The sequence below is a fragment of the Stegodyphus dumicola genome, chromosome 10 (genome assembly GCF_044657685.1).
Source record: "Stegodyphus dumicola isolate Sdum_Otavi_A_Nest chromosome 10, ASM4465768v1".
In the NCBI taxonomy this organism is placed as follows: domain Eukaryota; kingdom Metazoa; phylum Arthropoda; class Arachnida; order Araneae; family Eresidae; genus Stegodyphus; species Stegodyphus dumicola.
The window spans coordinates 173170049-173190157 of record NC_140777.1 but is presented as its reverse complement, the minus strand read 5'-3'; the positions used below and the strand labels follow the sequence as shown (position 1 = coordinate 173190157).

Here is a 20109-nt window from a genome sequence, read left to right as displayed (position 1 = left end):
TTTTTTAATGTAAATTCTAAGGTACTGCCGGTATTTTAAACCTTTAAAATGTTTCGAATAGTATACGAAATTTTTTTTAAAAATGCTACATTGTTCCTTGCTTTTGCTTTAAATTATTTTTGAAAATAGGTTCAGATTCGCAAAATATACGTTTGCTATAGAAACTTTAATATTTGCTATAGAGAAGTTACTTATTTCTTCTTTTCATATCAATAACTGAAAAATACTAAAGGCTAAAAATTTCGTTTAATAATGTAATAATTTTATTTAGGTTTGACTTAAAATAGCTGAATACAAATTAAATCCACGTTTTGTTTTGTCATCCAGAATATCTAAGAAATAGACTTTTATAAATCATATTTTCTAGATTTTAAGAATGAATAAAAATTATAGATTCGTAAAGATGGTTTAGTTCATGATCAATTGTTACGATTATCTTTAATTTTTTGAACCGAGGTATAGGAGACGAGTATTTTCAACCGTTTATCAGATTAACGGCATCTTAACTTACAACCATAAGGATCAATTTAACATCAAACAATAACATAGTACCTCCTTTATTAAGATTATAAGTATCCTGCGACTTTATGTGAGAACTAAACGAGTATTTGAACACATTTTAAAAAGTAATGCCATGATACAGCATTCAGAAGACAACTATATAAGAAATTCAAACTATTTTACAGATGCAAAACATCAGCATTTCTTTAAAAACTAAAATGAAAAATGACTTAATAATTAACTTAATTGACAGTAATACAGTCAGCCACTACTATTGCTGTACTATATAGCTCCATGCTATATAAACCATTCTATAATGTTCTGTTTCTGAAGATCAAACTTTTCTTAGTTCTTCTTCCTTTTCGTATAAAAAGGGTTTTTTTTTTTTAAACTTCTCTGTATTCGCATCACATGAGATGGTTCAGTAAAAAGCTAAATTTCAAGTTAATGATGCCAAATAGGGTTACATTTCAGACTTCGACTATGAAAAACAGAACTGATGATTGTAAGGACACGTACAGGATAATTGTTTTCTATTCTGGAGTTTGTTACTTCTTTCATCGTAATTGAACAATGAAATATTTTATTGATAAAACTTTCAGTCAAGAATAATTGGCATTAAATATAGTTTAATAGCTAATGCATTAAACAAACGCCATCGAGTTCTTTTGCTTTGAATTTGAAAACTTATTCATAGTCCCTCATAATCATAGAATAATAACACAGGGATTGAACTTTCCTTTCCATCCAGTTATCTGTTAGTTGTTTTAATACAGTCAGTAAACATGTCTTCAGAAAAACGCATATTATAGATTTATTATCAACGCAAGATTTATTATCAACGCATCCAACTTAAAGCTTAATTAATTGACACAGAAACAAAATTAAGGATTGATCCAGAGTAACAGAGCAGTGCAGTGGATTCCACAACAGAGCAGTGAATTTTTCGATCTGTGCCAATCGAAAAATCAGTGAACAGTCACACATAGATAAATAGTCATCTAACAGTCACACATACATAAATGAGTATGGTTTCATGAAAAACACAAAATATAAATGGACATTTGTACCCAGAAACGCACATATTAATTGATTTACATTTGAAAAATAACATTGCGAATGTTACTAATCTTTAAAAATTACACATACAGTTTCCTGGATTTCTTTATGCCTGTATCTTTTGTGTTTATTTTCATATAAAAAAAAGATAACAATTATTTTAATGACAGATGATAAGCTGCTATGTTTCCAAAAGAAAACGAAATCCATTAAAATCAGGCTTTGCTTTCTATTTATTTATTTATTTTTTCGTATTTTCTTTCCTGTATTTGTTTAAAATCAAATGACTCTAAATGCAGTACATCTAAGAACTAAGCGTTTTTATTTTTTTATTTATTTTTTGAGTGTTGCACCAACATCAGTTATTATTATTATGACTACCATTAAGAGCTAAGCACATCTGAAAATTTGAAATTAATTTTATATTTTCCATTTTGGGCAAAGCAACAGAGTTTATTGCCATTACCCCAGGTGCGGTATTTTGATCAATCGATTAAGATTAAGATAAGATTGTCTATGAAACTAGAATCATTTTATGGATTGACACGCAATCGTCATTAACATGGAACTGAAATTTAAAGTATCTTTTCTCGGCAGCAGACTTTTAAATAAGACATGTTTGTTTGAAATTGAAACAAATGATGCGATGTTTCATTTAATAAATACTTTAATGCTCATCTGAATCATACATAAATAAACAATTGCTTCTATATAAGTGCCCAAAATTCCGGTGTCGTTCTCGGTATTGATTAATGATATCAAATAACTTGAAGATAATTGACTCCTCGAATTACATCAAGCCACCTGCAGATCTGCAGCATACTTAAATAAAGCTAACTGTAAAATCTATTTTCTCGAAAAAGTTATGCTCGAATAATAATTAGACTAGAAATCTTAAATAAGGTTGTGAAACACAAGTCAATAACCCAGCACCATACTCATAATACATCATCTATTATTACGACCGGTTGTACCAGAGCAGTGAATTTCTAACCCCCCCAGTAAAAACCAGAATATAATTGTAAATTCAATGACATTCATCTATATGATATTACCCTGCAATTACAAAAAATAACTACCTGTGCGTAGAAAATACACATTTCGGTTTTCACAGAAGCCCTCCATGAAGGTTGTCTCGATGCTCTTCCAAGAACTGAGCTTAAAATAAAGCTTTAAAATCATACAGGTATAAAAGTCCCCATCTTTCAAAGGCTTCCTTACTAAATATATAGTAAAATATACAGACACTAAATGTATAGTAAGATGTGTAAAAGACATCTACTTTTCAACGTCGGACAAATTTAAAAGCAATTTGGTCTTTGTAATGATCCAATTTTGTTAAATATTTCGCTCTTTTGTATTGTACGTGTTGTTTACTTGACTAATATTTTCGTAGTTTTGGTATGAAACTGAAGGTTTGAAATAATCTTGTGTCGTTATTGATTTCTTTCAATAAAAATTTATTTATTTTATATTAAATAAGTTACATGAAAATCAGCATATTGAGAGTACCATTCACTCAAATCCATCTGTCATAATTTTTTTTTCAAAATGGACATGGCAGATGGAACTGTACCTTTCTAATCTCAGTAAATAAGCGAAGATCTTAATTTTAATTTCTAAATATAAATTAATCAAAATACTTCAAGGAAGCACATTGAAGACGAAAATTATGAAAAAGAGCCTTCTTTAGTCAGCATCACTTCAGATACAGAAGATAACCAATTCCTCTCAGCAACCAAAAGGACTCACTATCTTCTGTGACTTAAAAGTACCTTCTAAGGTATTTCTCCCACCTTCTTAGCATGCCTTCGTGGTGTAGTGGTCAGCACACTCGGAGCGTATTCGAGAGGTCCGTGGTTCCAGTTCCGGCGAGAGCATTGCTTATTTTTCATGTCGCCTGCTTCAAAATAACCTAATGTCTCTACAAGCTGATGATATGAATCATCCATTGAGTAATTGATTACTTGACCAAAACGTAACAGAAGAAATCCATTTTTGGCTTGAAATGCATAAAAAGATGAAAAATTTTCTTACCACTGGATAAAGACAATTTTCTGCTTTAACTTAGATAAGGACCATTGCGCAGAATGAGATTAAGAAATCTTTCTCAGCAAAGCATCCTTCCTAAAGCCGATAGCCTTAGAAATTCCATATACTTTGCCAGTATCCAATCAACCACGAAAATAGTGTTTGTATATATTCTATGCATGTGCATATATAAAACTAATAAATTAAAAGCAAAAAAAGTATAAACGGACTTTAAAAAGCTAGCACTGTCGCTGCTAAGAGTATAATAAAATTTAGTTATTAAATTTTTATTTTCGAATGTTCCTTATGAAATGAAGAGTAAAACCTATTGTAAAATGAATCTTTATAACATTAATACTTCACAAGATTGAAATAAAACTAAATACTCAAAGTTCTAAGAAATACATATCAAAAGAAATTAATTATTGTTGATCCCATGAAAGAAGGCCGACTTTTTAACGGAAATCTTTTTCCACAAAATCTGCAATAACCAAGCAATGATCGCGTTTCGTCTTCTTCAAATATTTGAATGAAATTCTTTCCAAAATAATAATAAAAACAATAAATACAAATTTTAAAAACACACACACACTAAGAAAAATAATATTTTAGATTTAAATCAGAAATTTTCAAATACACAGAGGAAATTCCCCGATGCGATTTAATTCGACATAGATACAAAATATTTTTAAACTGACCATTGGTAAATACAAAGTGAAAAATGAATTTAAAGCATGTTAATAATTTAATTTAAGTATATATGTAATTTAGAAAGAAGATTTAGATATTTAGAATCCTGGCCGATGGAGCACTATTTTTTTAAAATTATTATTGAGAAACGCATTTTTAAAGATGAATTACACATCATTAGAGGGCGCAATCTGAGGACCTGTTTTGATCGCATATTTGTTGATTCTACATCTTATATAATACGACATATGAAAGAGATGTATGAAGTAGATGCATGATTTTCGCAATACAGCTAGCCAACAATAAGCATTCAAAAAAGAAGCTTAGGACAGAAGTAATTTGAGTTTGAATATATATAGTCAGTTCTTTTTAAATTGTAATTTTCGAACGTTTCTCGTTTGAACGTTTTCATATTTATGCAAATGAATAACGTTTTTGAATGCGTTTGCGTACAGTTTTTCTAGCTTTTCCTTCAGCAAGCTTTGTTTTTGTATTTTTTGCAGTTTAATTTATATTCTGTGCTTGTAAATCTAGAATAACGAACAGCATGTTTCTGATATTATAAGACAATTAGAAATATTAATTTGCATACAAGAATGATTAATTGGCGAGGTTTGAGTCGCATAATGTTAGAAAGAACGCAACTGTTGTTCGGCACTCATTAATCGTTCGAGTTTAATGTTTCAAATACTAACCCCTTGAAAAGTTCTGTTTGAAACATTAAACATATATATGTATATAAACTTCCCCTTTTTTTATCAGTTATATATATATATATCAGAAGACTTAAAGATTTATCAAAGCATTTTGTCTTTTCTGTGGCGAAAACCAAACAACGAAAAGATCAAAAATCAGAATTCAAGTATTGAGCAGTAAATAGTTTTACTGAAATCTGTCTACGTTGAAAAATGTAGTGCAATGAAGCACTATGCATATAGGATACATACTAAGAACTTCAGTTTCATGAACATAGACTTAAACTCATAAACTCAATTATTATTACCACAAATGCCGAAATCAGTTCCGTAGTAAAGGCAGGAAAAGAGGGAGGGGGAGACGTTTTATGGATAGGTTATATATTTTCTAATGTCTATTCTTCGAAAGGGCGACTATTATTCGCGTATGCTTCCCCTTTTTTATCAGGAAAATAAAGATATAAATTACTTTTGAAAACGTCGCGTGTTCTTAAAGAGTTTGGAATGTTTATTTATTTTTCCGGGCAATCCAATTTCTTTGGGAAGGATAAAAGAGTTATTTTTTTAGCCTAGCTTGTTATATCAGAAACCCGTGTATAGACGTCTTCCAAAGAAGTAGTTAAGCTTCATAGCAATAATTTACAGGAGAGCCACAATATAGTTTTATGAGATTTTTTTATTGGTTGAATTTCGAAATGATGATATTAAGAATGATTGAGAAATTTTCTTTGATAAGGACGCAGTTGTAGTTTATTTGCCGTTACCGTCTGCCATTCATTATACCTGGTGAGTAGGGTATATAACGCAAAGAAATAGGTGTTTGGTTGCAGCTGCGTCCATGCTTTTCATGCCGTTAATAGTTGAAAATATCTTATTCGATACATGCTGTATAATATTAATCGATTATTAAATTTTAAAAAATTATACAAAGATATTTTGTTGAACTTTTGTTTCTAGTTCAAGAAAATTATTTGCCAAATGCAAGTGTAGTTGTCAGGTACCTTTACCTACTGTAAAATGAATCTTTATAACATTAATACTTCACAAGATTGAAATAAAACTAAATACTTTATTAAAAGGAAAAACAATCCACATTTTTATGTTTTATATTAAAATTTGTTGGCTCACAAGCATTTTAAAACAAATCCTATGTAAAAATGTCTTCTTGAACCAAAACTGTGGTAAAAAATAGGTCTGCTTTTGCAATCTTAAGAGCCGGATGATTTGTTTGATGATAACGATGCATTTGCTTTTCAGCAAATTCATTGTAGGAAATACCTCCTGAACTATGCACAAAATGCCTCTGTATACAATTTCATATAAATATATAGTTACGCGTAATAGAAATGTTACTTAAAACACATATCTATATATTTATTCATTTTAAGAGACTGATGTGCGTACAAGATTTTTAAGTAATTTTATTGTGCAATTAAAATTTTATAAAAATATGCTTTGGTGTTTGCATGAATGATTTAACAGAATTTCCTGAAATTTGATTGATTGTTAAACATTGTGTCTATGCAAAATGGCCAGATGCTGTGCTTCTGATATATGAACGTTTAGATCTGAAATTAAATTTGAAATCGTAGGAAAACTGTGACTCTTCACTTTCATTGTCTCAACTAAAATTATGATGATTATATACGCATTACTGTTTAAATATATAATTACGGATAGTTACAAATTCAAAAATATGTTTTTACATTTATTTATTAATATTAAAAAATAAGGCTCATTTACAGGATTTGAAGGTAATTATTTACTTTAATTGTTAAAGTAGTTATGATTGCTCAAAACTAGCTTTTCTGCTTACATGTATGATTTCTTTGCAAACTATCGGACAGAGTTTCAAGAAATTTGACGAATTGTATAAATATTATGTGAGTAATCCAACTATTATTCTTCTCGCGTAAAACTTTTAGAAATTACCTTTCATTTAATGCTATACCGCATACCTTCGAGATGTAATTAGAAGCATACTCGAAGCGTATTTGAGAGGTCGAGAGCTCGAGACCCGCGGGAGCATTGCACATTTTTCACCTCTCCTGCTTCAAAATAAACTAATGACTCAACAGTGCCGCCCGAATTAAAAGGTGGTGGAAGATAATTCGTCACCATCAGGATCTGGCGATTGGGTCCCCTCATCCCCAGTCTCGCTTTAAAAGGAGGGGATATCAGGTATTTTCTTTCTCCTATCCGCATACCTTCGTGGTGTAACTAGAAGCATATTTGACGCGTATTAGAATTCAAGAGGTGCAGGGTTCGTATCCCGGCGAAGGCATTGCATATTTCTAACGTCCAGCATAAAAAAATTCTAATGACTCTACAATGAAGTTTTCATCGTATTATAATAAATTTGTACTACACGAAATTGTAATACTATTACGATTTCATGTCATCGACGAAGAAGGTATTTTATTTTTATTAAAAATATTTTAATATCTTTAACGTGAAGTAAAAGAGTAAATACAGCACCAAGGATATTGAAATAAGTATTAGTAAATTTCACGATACTGAACCAGTTAGTTGTTATAAAACGCGTTAGAAATTTGGGCATAGTTTGACGTTTTTAAAGGTATTTGACTCTTTAACTCAAAGCGATTTCTGCAATGAAAATCTCAAATATCATATGATAGTTTCTTACCGAAAAATTACTTAATATCTCGGGTAATTTACCAGGGTGTTATCAATAAAACGCTTGAGACCAATTTTGTGCTTCTGATTTTATTGTAAAATGTTAACTTCAGTACAGCAAACTAAATTCCCCCCCCCCCATTATTGCAAATAATACAAATTTCATTGCGCATCATTCACTTTAGATAATTCAATATCATGTGAGGTTAGACCAATATGATTCATTAATATATAAGTTAAATCTCTATTATTAGTCTGTGTTCACTTCATTTGCGACTAGCAGCTTCGCTGCCAGCCTTCGTCTGGCTTTTAAATGTAACGGAAAAATGGCTGTAGGGAACACCAAACATTAAATTTAAAAACTGCGTAGAATTTTACTCTGCAGAACAAATTCATTAAAAAGTTTATTAAGTATAACAAAATTACAATGAAATAAGCAATATCCCTTAATAATACAAATATTAATTATCCTAATAAATAAATTAACCAACTTTCCGTTGAAGAAAAAAAAATCATACAAAACTTTTCAATATCTCACAAACAGTGAAATAAGCAAAAAATAACATGAAAGCAACTCAAAAAACATAAAATTCCGCGCAGAATTTCACTCTTCAGAACAACTTTATCCAAAAAAAAAAAAAAAAAAAAAAAAAAAAAAAAAAAAAAAAAAAAAATCAATAAAAATGTATTATATATATAATAAGATGACAATGAAATATGCCAATCTCTTAAAAACAGTGACATAAGAAACACGATGAAAAATTGTTGCCAAACCCATATTTCTAAAAGAATGAAACTATTCAAAATGTTGCGATTTCATCAAAAATCTATCAACAACAATAAGACAGGAAAATTGTTGCCAAAGTCACATTTTTAAAGATGTGAGATGTGAGAAGTGTACTCGGAAGTTTCATTAAAAATTTTTTTTAAAAATACAAAATATTATCATTTTTCCAAAATTATTTTTGTAAAAGCAATCGCAAGGATGAAAGTTTAAGGTGTCCAAAAATGAAAGAAAAATAAACTGTACATTTTTAAAAATAAACTTTTTTAGAAAAAATCCCGTTGAAAAGATGTTAAGCTCCATTTGTTAAATAAATTCGTATTTAATCGATTTATTGAAACACGAAATTTATTTAAAGTTCATAAAATAGCTAAGTGCCTAGGTTTCATGACGATGTGAAAGTGGAGTGTGTAGAGTAAAATCTCGCTTTCCTATAGCCCATTATGTCTCAAAATGACGCAATTTCATCACAAAACATAAAATTAAAAAAATTCGAATTCGAATTTCGAAAAACTCACTTCGAGGTGCACTGGCTCTTGTCTAGATGCACCTATGTACCAAATTTCGTAGCCGTGGGTCTATTAGCTTACGCTCAGCGCGAACAAAAGACACACACACAGACAGACTCTTTCTTTTATTATATGTAGAGATAATCAGCCATTGAAATTGATAGAGTTTTGTTCAAAATCTAAGCTAAGTTTTTTATTAAAGCATTAATTTTTATTTGGATTAGAAATGAAGATAAATGAATATTTAGGCTAGAAGGGGGAAGAAAACTAGTGTATATTTCCTGAATTTGAAGTATGAAAAAGTGAGAAAAGTGTTTGTAAATAAACTACAGAAAACTCTTACGTTCGTCTTTCCTGTTGTTCTTTTTGCTACTAAAATCAATATATTTCTTAAAAAAAAAAAAAAAAAAAAAAAAAAAAAAAAAAAAAAAGAACTAAATTTGTTCATGAGCGTACCATAAAAGTAAAAATTTCTAAAGTACTTAGAGGTGGTTACTTTGGCTACAATCATTGCGTTACAAGCATGTTTTAGTTTTTTGATTTTAGTTGTCTTCGAATTTCGAAAAAGTCTTTTGATATTGAAAGCATTAATAGTCTCAGAATCGCCTTATGCTATGCTACTTTACTCAACAACACCAAGCAGTCGTGCAAATTACTCAAATTGATTTTATTAAAAACCCTAGAGTAGAATCTCAATGTATTTTTCTTAGCAGACAGACAGTTCTGATAACTATTGATAAATTTGAATCAGAATATTTGTTATTTATATTTCAAATTATTGCACATTAGCATAACGTACTTTTTTAATGTATTTTTAAAGAAAGCGATATGCATAACTGATAAACTTTCATCTTTTTAATCTTTAATAGCTCATCTCTTTAGTATATTCTATAATATATTTAACTGAGGATTTTTATGAATGTTTACACTATTAGTGTAATGAATAATAACGATTTATGTTTACCACTTGGTTACAAAATAACAATAGGCATGTTCGTAACAATGAGTTTGTTATATTTTACATAAGATTTATAATATCAGTTTTCCTCCCTCTATTTCATTCATTAAAGTTGCTAAGTATTACTAATTTAGCCTTGAACTTTCCTGTACTAATCTTGTACAGTATTGCCATTAAAAAATATTTAAAGTATCCTAAATATAATCAAGACAATTTTTTTAACAATTCATTTGATTCCTGCTACGGATTGAGCAAGTATCGCTATTGCTGGAAAGGTTAAATTAACGATATAATCTTGGTGAATAGTAATGCACAAGAGACTAAAACAGCTGGATTTAAAAAATGCGAGAATAAATAGTTGTTAAGGATTGATACAGATATATATAAGTCATGAAAAGCATCATTTAATTCTTTTCCTCATATGCTACTTTCTCAAAATTCTTTTCTAAAGAAATATGACATTTTTGAAGCTTTATATTTTTTTATTTGATGCTAACTCTAATTAGTAGAAAAATAATTACCTATGTTTTAGTCGGGAAAAAAAGAAATCATTTCGCTGAATTTCCTTCTGAAACCACTATCACGTAAGTACTTGCTTAGAATATAATACAAGAATTTTACTGTAATTTGAATCAGCCTATATATAATCTTGTAAAAAAAACTAAAAGTACTTCAAGTGGGTTTGTGTTGCATATTAGCAAATATGAACTGTAATTTTGTTCTAGTTCAAGGATTATGCCTGAATAATGATAAATGAAGTAATGAAATGAAGAAATCAGTATCAGTACTTAGTAATAAAAAATTCAAATTATCGACACCGTCAGAAATTTAGTTAACACAGAGAATATAAAACAAATAACTTCACATATTTATTCACCTCTCTATGAAAAGATGCTTTTGGTTAACTAAAACTTTTACTGTATTTAATGAATGACATAAACAGCAAGCAATAATTACATGCTCTAAATAACACGCAGAAATAATTAGAAAGGAAGGAAACTTTTCTTGAGCTAAACATCTCCAATTCGTTGAAGACAGAAGTTTCGGATCGTTTGAGTTCTAAAATCATGAAGCGAATAAGAAAATCCAGCGATATTCTTTGTGTAGCGAATATTAATCGTAATCTCTAAACCGCTTTCCAGTCACGGTTCCGTCAAAACACGTGTTCCCGTTAACTAGTAAAACAAGGTTTACTAAACGACAAAAGCCGTTGTTGACTAATCTGTTTGGACACTTCAGAAATGCTGCAAATGAGAAATCTCCACTAGTTTGTTGAAATTTTACAAGTTTTAACTTATTCTATGTAGGAGTTATTCGTAAGAAAAGCCAGTGGAACGCATTTAGCGGTTCAGCATCGTCAGAACTGATAAGAAACAGCAAAATTTTAAGTAGAAATTTAAAAAAAAGTACAGTTAATCATTCTTGTATTATGAATCATAGCAGTTCGCATTTGCTACAGTTAATATTCTTGATTTGTGAATCATAACAGTTCATGTTTCCTCCTCCATGCTATAAGGGAAAAGAATTTTGCGAATTATAATATCAAATTTACAAGCTTTACATAAACACGAATTTTACTTTTTGTGCCCGCTTTAACTCTTTGAAGGCCATTTGCTTTAGGATTTTTTCTGAGAGTATAAGAGGGTAATAAAAATTATGTTGTTGAAATGTAACGCAGCTCAGTACTGATACGTGACATTCTGATGCCTCGCCTGCTTCTACGTGTACCTCCCTACTAGAATAAAATTCGTTATCTGACACAGAATATCGCTAAATAATTGTCACAATTTTAAATTCTTTCTTCTTAGAAGAATCTAGGTTATTGTCTAAATATTGTCAAAGATTTTGGTTTATTTAAATCTTCGCAAAGCTGCTGGAACAAAAGCGGCTCAATCATCACATTCATTAACAATGAAAGATGGACATTTTGTTCTGGCTAGTTTTAACTTTGTTTTATAGAGCTTCGAAATTAATTTAGATGAATAGAAGGCTGACTTAAAGCTGAGATTGTAAATAAATAAAATGCAACTTCTTTAGCTGCTATTAAGAATTGTCACTTAAATCGGGCACTTTAGAATATTATAAATTTCCTAATAGATAGAATATTATTTGGAAAAACTTTTGTCGCTACTATCAGGTTTCCCTTATGTTTCGCAGATTTCAAGTGATTTGTAATGTCCGGAAGCTCACGATGAGCTACTGAAAGTTCTGGAGAGTGCACTTCTCATTTCCCTTTGATAGCACTATCACAAACGTTTTACTAAAACGGATAATGCTTCTTTAATTCATCAGTAAACGCACAATTTCTTTTTGACATTTTGGAAATTAATTTAGTGTACAGAACAAAATAATAGCAAATAAAAAAATCGCAAATGCCGAGTCGTAGTTTCAATTGATATAGAACATGCGCAAAAATGGATTGGCCAGTTGTAAGTTTCAATATTGCCAAATCTAATTGAAACAAAGTACGTAAAAATGAAATAAAAATATTTGGCTCTCACAGACTCTACATGCAATTATAAATTTTGAGAAAAAACATCTGAATGAAAATAATAAAAGATCTAAATTCATAGGTCAGATGCTATAAAGTTTGGGGGAAACATCTAGCCGAGTGTTTTGCAACTGGATTTACTGCATAGACGGTAAAATATAGGTTGGCGCAGGGAAACGGGAAATTTTGAACGTTATAGTTGGCAGCACTGTAGAGCCGGCAGTTTTTCGAAACTTTGCGCACTTGTTGTGAGCGCATTGCCATTTAGTAATCATGGATCATTGGACTGGTGCGGAACGTGCAGTAGCCGTGAGAGCGTTTTATAAAAATGGTGCTATTGCGACTGCCGCGCAAAGAATATTTCGACAGTATTACCAACTTGGACGTCATAGACGTGTCCTATCTGCGCATGCGATTACAACGTGGGTGCGTAATTTTGAAGAAACAGGATCTGCCTTGAAAAAGAAACCTCCAGGTGGCAGTCCAACGATTCGTACCCCAGAGAACATTGAAGTTGTTAGAGCTGCAATCGAGAGAAGTCCTCGCCGCTCCTTTCGACAGCATGCATCTTCGCTAGGGATTAAGCGAAGATAGGAATCGTCAGTTGTTTGGAAGACGCATTATTTCACGTAACGGTGACACTGAATGGCCTACGAGATCCCCTGATCTTAGTGTGTGCGACTTCTTCCTGTGGGGATATCTTAAAGGCAAGGTGTACTCTACATGTTCTGCAACAATCCATGAACTGAAGGAGAACATTGAAAAAGAAATCACTGCCATTCCCCAAGATTTGCTACATTGCGCATTCCAGAGTTTTCATAACAGGCTGTTAGAGAGTGAACGCCGAATGGAAGCACATTTTTCCGATGTCATCTTTAAAAAGTAAGGAGACACTTTTGGACATTTTGATTGTAAAAACATAAATGGCAGGCTGAGTACATGCACTTTCGTTAATAAATTACTGGTTTTATGAATTTATTCGGGGAAATGACGTTATTTCGAAATTTCCCGTTTCTCTGCGCCACCCTGTATTTCAGTACGTTCTCGCGGACCAGTAAGATTAATAATTCGACCCACTGGCACAATTTTTGGACAGATAGGGCTGGATATTTCGCGGACCGGCAAATATTTCTTATGGACCGGCGGTTAAGAAACACTGATCTGAACAACATTAAAAGTACATAGATCTAGATAAAAATAAAATATTTAGAATGCCAATAGTGAGTGTAACAGATGGGGTATTTTAATTGCCAAATCACTATTTTACCGGAAGCTGCACTATTTTTAACAAAAAGGAATATTTTGCCCACAAAGGCTATTAATTTCGTTTTGGCATAATGTGTTGATTCACTAAACGAATCACTTTTTAAATTGTTGTCACCATATATTAGAGCCCTATATTATATTTAAAGAAATTAAATAATGAAGAATCTGCATTAAATGCATGTGTGTTTCTCGCATTGTGATAAAATAACGGTAGCTACAGCCATTCAATTTTGAATAACGTACGTCTTCATCCGAATATGGGCATCTGGAAGCCCAAATTTAGAATTTGGAATTTATTTTATTATCTATTTCATATTTTGTAAAGCATTTATGAGTTTTAGATTAAGAAACTCAACGATTTCAAAGCGAATAATGGCAGCGCTGTACGGAAAAATAAATTATCTCCAGCGCGCGAGACTCTGTATCGGAAATTCTAAAGAAAATCTCTTTGAAATATTTTGTGATATTGCTGTTGAACTGAATTTTATGGTTTAAGTACGAAGAGCATGATATTTAATAAATAAAGGCAACACACAAAACGTTAAAAAACGCCCCTTTGGGAGTAATATAAAATCTGAAAGCCTTTCAGAATTTTTTTTTTTTTTTTTTAATTTTTACTTTTGTATTTTTGGCACGAGACAAAATCATAAACTGGTCGGGTGTTTTTCAATGAAATAAACAAGAACAACAAATAACAAACAGAGCAACTGTACGTCGAATCCAGGAACTGCTTAAACTGTTTATGCAGCATAAGCCTGACCCTCATTCCTGAAGGCATAAACTCAGGATCTTTATAAACTATAACGCTATCAAAACAGAAAAGCAATACTCGCATGTTTTCTGTAGAAAGTCGTTCATATTAGACAAATAGATGTTCCTTTTAGCAGTTTTACAATGAGCATAGTGACTAGACCATTGAGTTGCGACATATATTTTAATGGTCAGATGCGTCTTTTCTTATAATAAATTTATAGCGAACACCCATATTTGCTTCGAACTAAAGCTTCATGCTTTACAGTGTTTGAATCTAATAATAAGCGTTCTGTGCAATGCAATATCCTTCACGTACGAGTCACGTTCATTAATCTTAACAGAATTAGCTATGGAAGATGATGAAAATTATGCAAATTTTAACATAACGCCTTCCATAAGAAATATGATTTACAGTACATTGAAGTATCTATGATTCAACATTCCTTCTTTCTACAATAATGTATTTCTTTTCGTTTATGGCCCACGAGTGACCGACTGGTTGAAACCACTAAATATTACTAATTTGGATCTAGATTCGAAGCCAGGCTAATGGAATGATTGTAGGAATGATTTTCTTTGTGCTAACGTGAATACGAATCAGTTTCCTTTAGAAAGACCTCCATGAAGGCATCATTTCCCTTAGATAGCCCTCGTGTATTTGTCTTATTCAAACAAACTAATCTCTTTGCGCTTGCCTATATTATTGCTTGCAAATTACTATATTCTATAATGAAGATTTTTATTTGATTATACAACAGTGTCTAACTTTCTTGCTCCTTTTGCCTTTTTTTTTTTTTTTCCCTGAGTAAATAAAATAAGTAAACTATTTCTCTTCAGTTAAGCAAATATATTTTTTTCTTTATTGACATAAAATAATAAGTCTGTAAGTAAACTGATGTAAAATACTGATAAAATATTCTATTTCACCAATATTGAAGTTAGTGAAAAATCTAAGTAAGTGAAAAACATTCTGAATTTTATTTAGTTAGAACGGAAAAACAAGGGATACAGATAGTTAGAGTTCGGATAAGTAGAGGTATCATTATATTGTTACGGATTTGGTATTTAAGTAGCTTATGTTAGTTCATTTCCCGCGCAGTGCAGCGCGTTACGAATATTAAAAGAAAGCTAAGCCGGAAAATTGAAAATACAAGAGCGCGTGCATTAAACATTTAATAAATATCTCTTTTTGATTTCGAGAAAGTACTAGAAAATTCTCGCGGGCGATTTTAAAATCTTATAAAAGGAAGAAAAACTCTTAGTTCGTTGTAGTTGCTTAATTTGTTGTTGTTTAGAAAACTGCTCTTGTTGATTGTAGCGAATTCGCGGATTAGCTTTCTTTAGCTGTTTTGAATTAAGTTCTATTTGAACGTTTGAGTAGTTAAAAGATAACTACTGTGAGATATTGTGATACTGCACGATTATTTGAGGACATTTAATCATATTGTTGTGATAATAATAAATTTTCTTCATTTTTCATCGAACTTGTGCATTCATTTCGTAACGAACCCGTACACAAGCAACAATTTTTGGTGGCAGCGGTGGGATTTGAATGCCAATAACAAGAGGGATGGAAGAACAATTGAGACAGCTAATTACTGCTTTTGCTGCGTTCCAAGAAAAGATGGAAGCTGGCCAAACATCTTTTAAAGAAGAAATTAAAGAGAAAATGGATGCTGGTCAAAAATCTGTACAGGAAAACATTGAAGCGGGACAGGAAGAAATGAAAGCGGGACAGGAATTCGTCAAAGAGGAGATGAAATTCGTTAAAGACGAGATGAAATCTGTTAGAGACGAGATGAAAGCAGGTCAAGAGTAAATGAAAAGAGAAATTACCTGCGTAATAGAAAACAAATTCAAGGCTATAAAAGGTAGAATAGACTCGGTCGAAAGTAAGGTTGGAGAAATTGAAGAAAGAGTCTCCTCCGTCAAATAACAAATATAAGGGAGAGTTTCTGCTGTGGAGGAACGAATTGAAGGAAGAGTTTGTGCCGTCCAACACCAAATCGAACAACAAATTGATGAGAAAATTTCTACAGTTGCCAAAGAAATGGAAACTTTAAAGAAATTCGTAGCGACGGCAGGGAGCAAGAGTGATGATTTTAAATTCTTACCGATGCCTGCTCGTCCATCTCTGAAGCTATCCACATATGATGGGAAGACATCCTGGCAAGTGTATAAGACCCAATTTTCTATCGTTGCGGATGCGAATGGATGGGATTCCCAAGCTAAGACCTGTCATCTCGCCGCTTCTCTGAGAGCAGACGCAGCGGATATCTTGCAGACGCTTCCAGAAAACCAAAGACTTGACTTCGAAGCTTTATCCGGCGCATTGGAGCTGCGCTTTGGCGAGAAACGTTCAAAAGGACTACAGCAGGCTTCAATTAAAATCCCGTCAACAGAAGCCCACCGAATCACTCCAGGAACTCGCCACAGATGTTGAAAGGCTGTCCCACCTCGCCTTTACGGAGTGCCCGAGACAAACGAGGGAAATCCTGTCCCTGCAGTAGTTTATCGATGGTATCCGGGATCCCGAAATACAGAAGGCTCTACGAATGGAGGATGTTAAAGATTTGAAAAGCGCTTTAGTGTACATCATGACATTCGAGGCAGCCCAGCAAGTCACTCTCGAAACCGCCACCCAATCAGAGCTGCTAATGTCCAGGAGCCAGGGAATCAAGTCACTGCTCGTCTAGACGATATAACCAGACAACTCAATGACTTGAGAAGAAATATCAGTGAGAAGAAACCGACCTTAAAATGTTGGAACTGTGAGGCTGACGGACACATACGGCGGAACTGCAGAACACCCCAGGGCACGGATGTTAAGACCGCTCCTGGCAAGCAGCAGGGGAACTAATCTCGCGGGGCGTAGGTTGCCAGAACTTTTCATAATAGGACATATTAATGGAGTTCCCTGCAATATGACAATAGATACAGGAGCCAACGTTACCATCATCCGAAAAGATTTGGCTCCACAACTGGGAAACAAACTTATCTGGACGCTGCCCTGCGTTACCCTCCAGACTGTGTCCGGTGAGAAGATCGACATCGATGGAAAAGTAAATGTTAACATCACGTTTGGAAGTGCCGCTTACAGCACTTCCAAACAAAACAGCACCGACACTTTTATTGCTCGCGTCGGTGTCGAGAATAAATGGTCGATCGAGCTGAGGATACGTCAGGATTGGAGCAGATGTTAAAGCCTCCTTTAAGTTGTTAACGACCGACCATTTATTCTCGACACCGACGCGAGCAATGAAAGTGTCGGTGCTGTTTTGTCCCAAGAAATACACAGCCAAGAACGTGTAGTGGCGTACTGGAGCAAGTGCCTGTCTAAACCTGAGAGGAATTATTGTGTCACCAGGAAAGAGTTGCTCGCCATAGTCAAAGCTGTAGAACAGTTCCATCACTATCTATACGGCAGAAAATTCCTGCTCCGCACCGATCATGCATCATTGACCTGGCTTTTAAATTTCAAGAATCCTGAGGGTCAAATAGCCAGGTGGATACAGAGATTCCAAGAATATGACATCACTATCCGTCATTGTAAGGGATCATCACACGGAAACGCCGACGCCCTGTCTAGAAGACCTTGCCAGGAAAGCTGCCGATATTGTTCCAGGGTGGAAGCGAAATACGAGCTGCTGACTCCGGTCGCAAGACAAATTACAACATCAACATCGGCTGATCGAGAACCGTGGAGTGATGATGAAGTCAGGAAAGACCAGCTGGAAGACCACGACATTAAACCCATAATTGATTTAATGGAGTCATCAAACAGAAAACCTACCTGGCAGGACATTTCTATCTGTAGTCCTACAACCAAACAATATTGGGCACTCTGGGATTCACTTCATATTCGAAACGGCGTCTTATACCGGAAATTCGAATCGGATGATTGGAAGACGTTCCGATGGCAGCTGATACTTCCAAGATCCCGCATTCCTGATGTCCTTAAAGAACTACATAACAGCTCTACGGGAGGTCGTTTTGGAATAATAAAGTCTTTGCAGAGAGTTCGTGAGCGCTTTTACTGGAATAATGTAAAGGATGACGTACAAAAGTGGTGCCGATCTTGCAATGCCTGTGGCAGGTCGGAAAGGACCGAGGAGACGCAGCCGAGGCAAGCTGCAACGTTACACCGTAGGGGCGCCTTTTGAACGTATCGTCTTTGACATTCTGGGACCTCCGCCACGAACTGCTGATGGCAACAAATACATACCCGTTGTCGTTGATTACTACACCAAGTGGCCTGAAGCTTATCCTATTCCTGATCAAGATGCTTTCACAGTAGCTGAGGTAATGATACAGCACTGGATTTCCAGGTTCGGAGTGCCTCTTCAGTTACATTCCGACCAGGGAAGGAATTTTGCCTCGGCAGTAATCAAAAACCTATGCAAACTACTCGGCATTGACAAAACTCAAACGACGCCATTGCATCCCCAGTCGGACGGCATGGTAAAGAGGTTCAATCGAACCATCCTTAATAACCTCTCATTAGTGGTTTCCAGAAACCAACAGGACTGGGACAAGAAATTACCACTCTTTTTACTGGCTTCCCGCAGTGCTATCCACGAGACTACCGGCTATTCTCCATCACAGATGCTCTTCGGTCGTGACCTTCGTCTGCCTTGTGATCTATTGTTTGGCCGTCCTCCGGATGCTCCTTCATCGTCTGAGGAATATATTCAAGATATCCAGGCCCGGTTTGAAGTGATGCACAACTTTGCACGAGAGCGAGTCAACTTGGCGACGGAGAAGATAGGACTCGATACGACACAAGAGCTACTGAACATCAATTCCACGAAGGAGACAAAGTGTGGTTGTGGAACCCGATTCAACGAAAAGGACTCAGTCCTAAATTACAGTCACCTTCGGATGGTCCACTTACAGTGCTAAACAGGCTGAATGACGTCGTGGTTCGAATTCGTAAGTCTTCGAACTCTAAACTTAAAGTCGTAATTTACGACAGGTTAGCTCATTACTATGGCCATAGTACGTAATGTAAATAATTATAAATAGTGTAATAATTGACCATACTCCTTTTTGTTTCTAAATGTGTATTTAGTATTTGATTTGTATTTTGCAATTGATTTGTATTTCGTATTTGATTTGTATTTGATAGCATTTGATTTGTTTTATTTATTGCATTTATTGTTCATGTTATTTATTATTGTAATGTAATGCTTATTATTGCATTTATGCCACAGTGTGCCTTCCTGTCCAGGGATTGTACTGCCCGGGACGTGCAGTCCTTGGGAAGGGGGCAGTCTCGCATTCTTTTATCCACAAGAACTTTTGGTTGCTCTCTGTCAGCTTGTGAAGGGGTCTTGCGTTGGAAAAAAAAGTCCTTTACGAATCTCCTGTAGTAGGTGCAAAGCCGTAGGAAGCTTCTCAGCTGATGGACATTTTCGGGACGTTTCCAGGATTTAACCGCTGATACCTTTTCAGGATCCGTGCGCGCACCTTCTGCAGAGATGACATGTCCCAGGTAAGTCACTTCCTTTCGAAACAATTTGCATTTAGCGGGACTCAGCTTCAGATTGGCTTTTTCAGTGTCTGAAGCACCTTCCTAAGATTTTCTAAATGTTCTTCAAAACTCTTTCCGACGATGATGATGTCGTCCATGTATATCAGGCAGGCTTCGTAAGAAAGGCCTTTCAAAACAGTCTCCATAAGACGTTCGGATGTTGCCGGCGCTTTACACAGTCCAAACAGCATCACCTTGAATT

General features: G+C 33.9%; 1 long non-coding RNA gene across 1 annotated transcript in view; it reads left to right on the top strand.

The window, feature by feature from the left end:
• LOC146995205 (uncharacterized) overlaps nucleotides 1-19873 on the top strand; it is a 43839-nt gene extending 23966 nt beyond the window's left edge. The window contains exon 2 of the long non-coding RNA XR_015043641.1: nucleotides 19588-19873. This is a non-coding gene — a long non-coding RNA (uncharacterized LOC146995205). The remainder of the gene's footprint in view (nucleotides 1-19587) is intronic.
• Nucleotides 19874-20109: the final 236 nt, after the last annotated feature.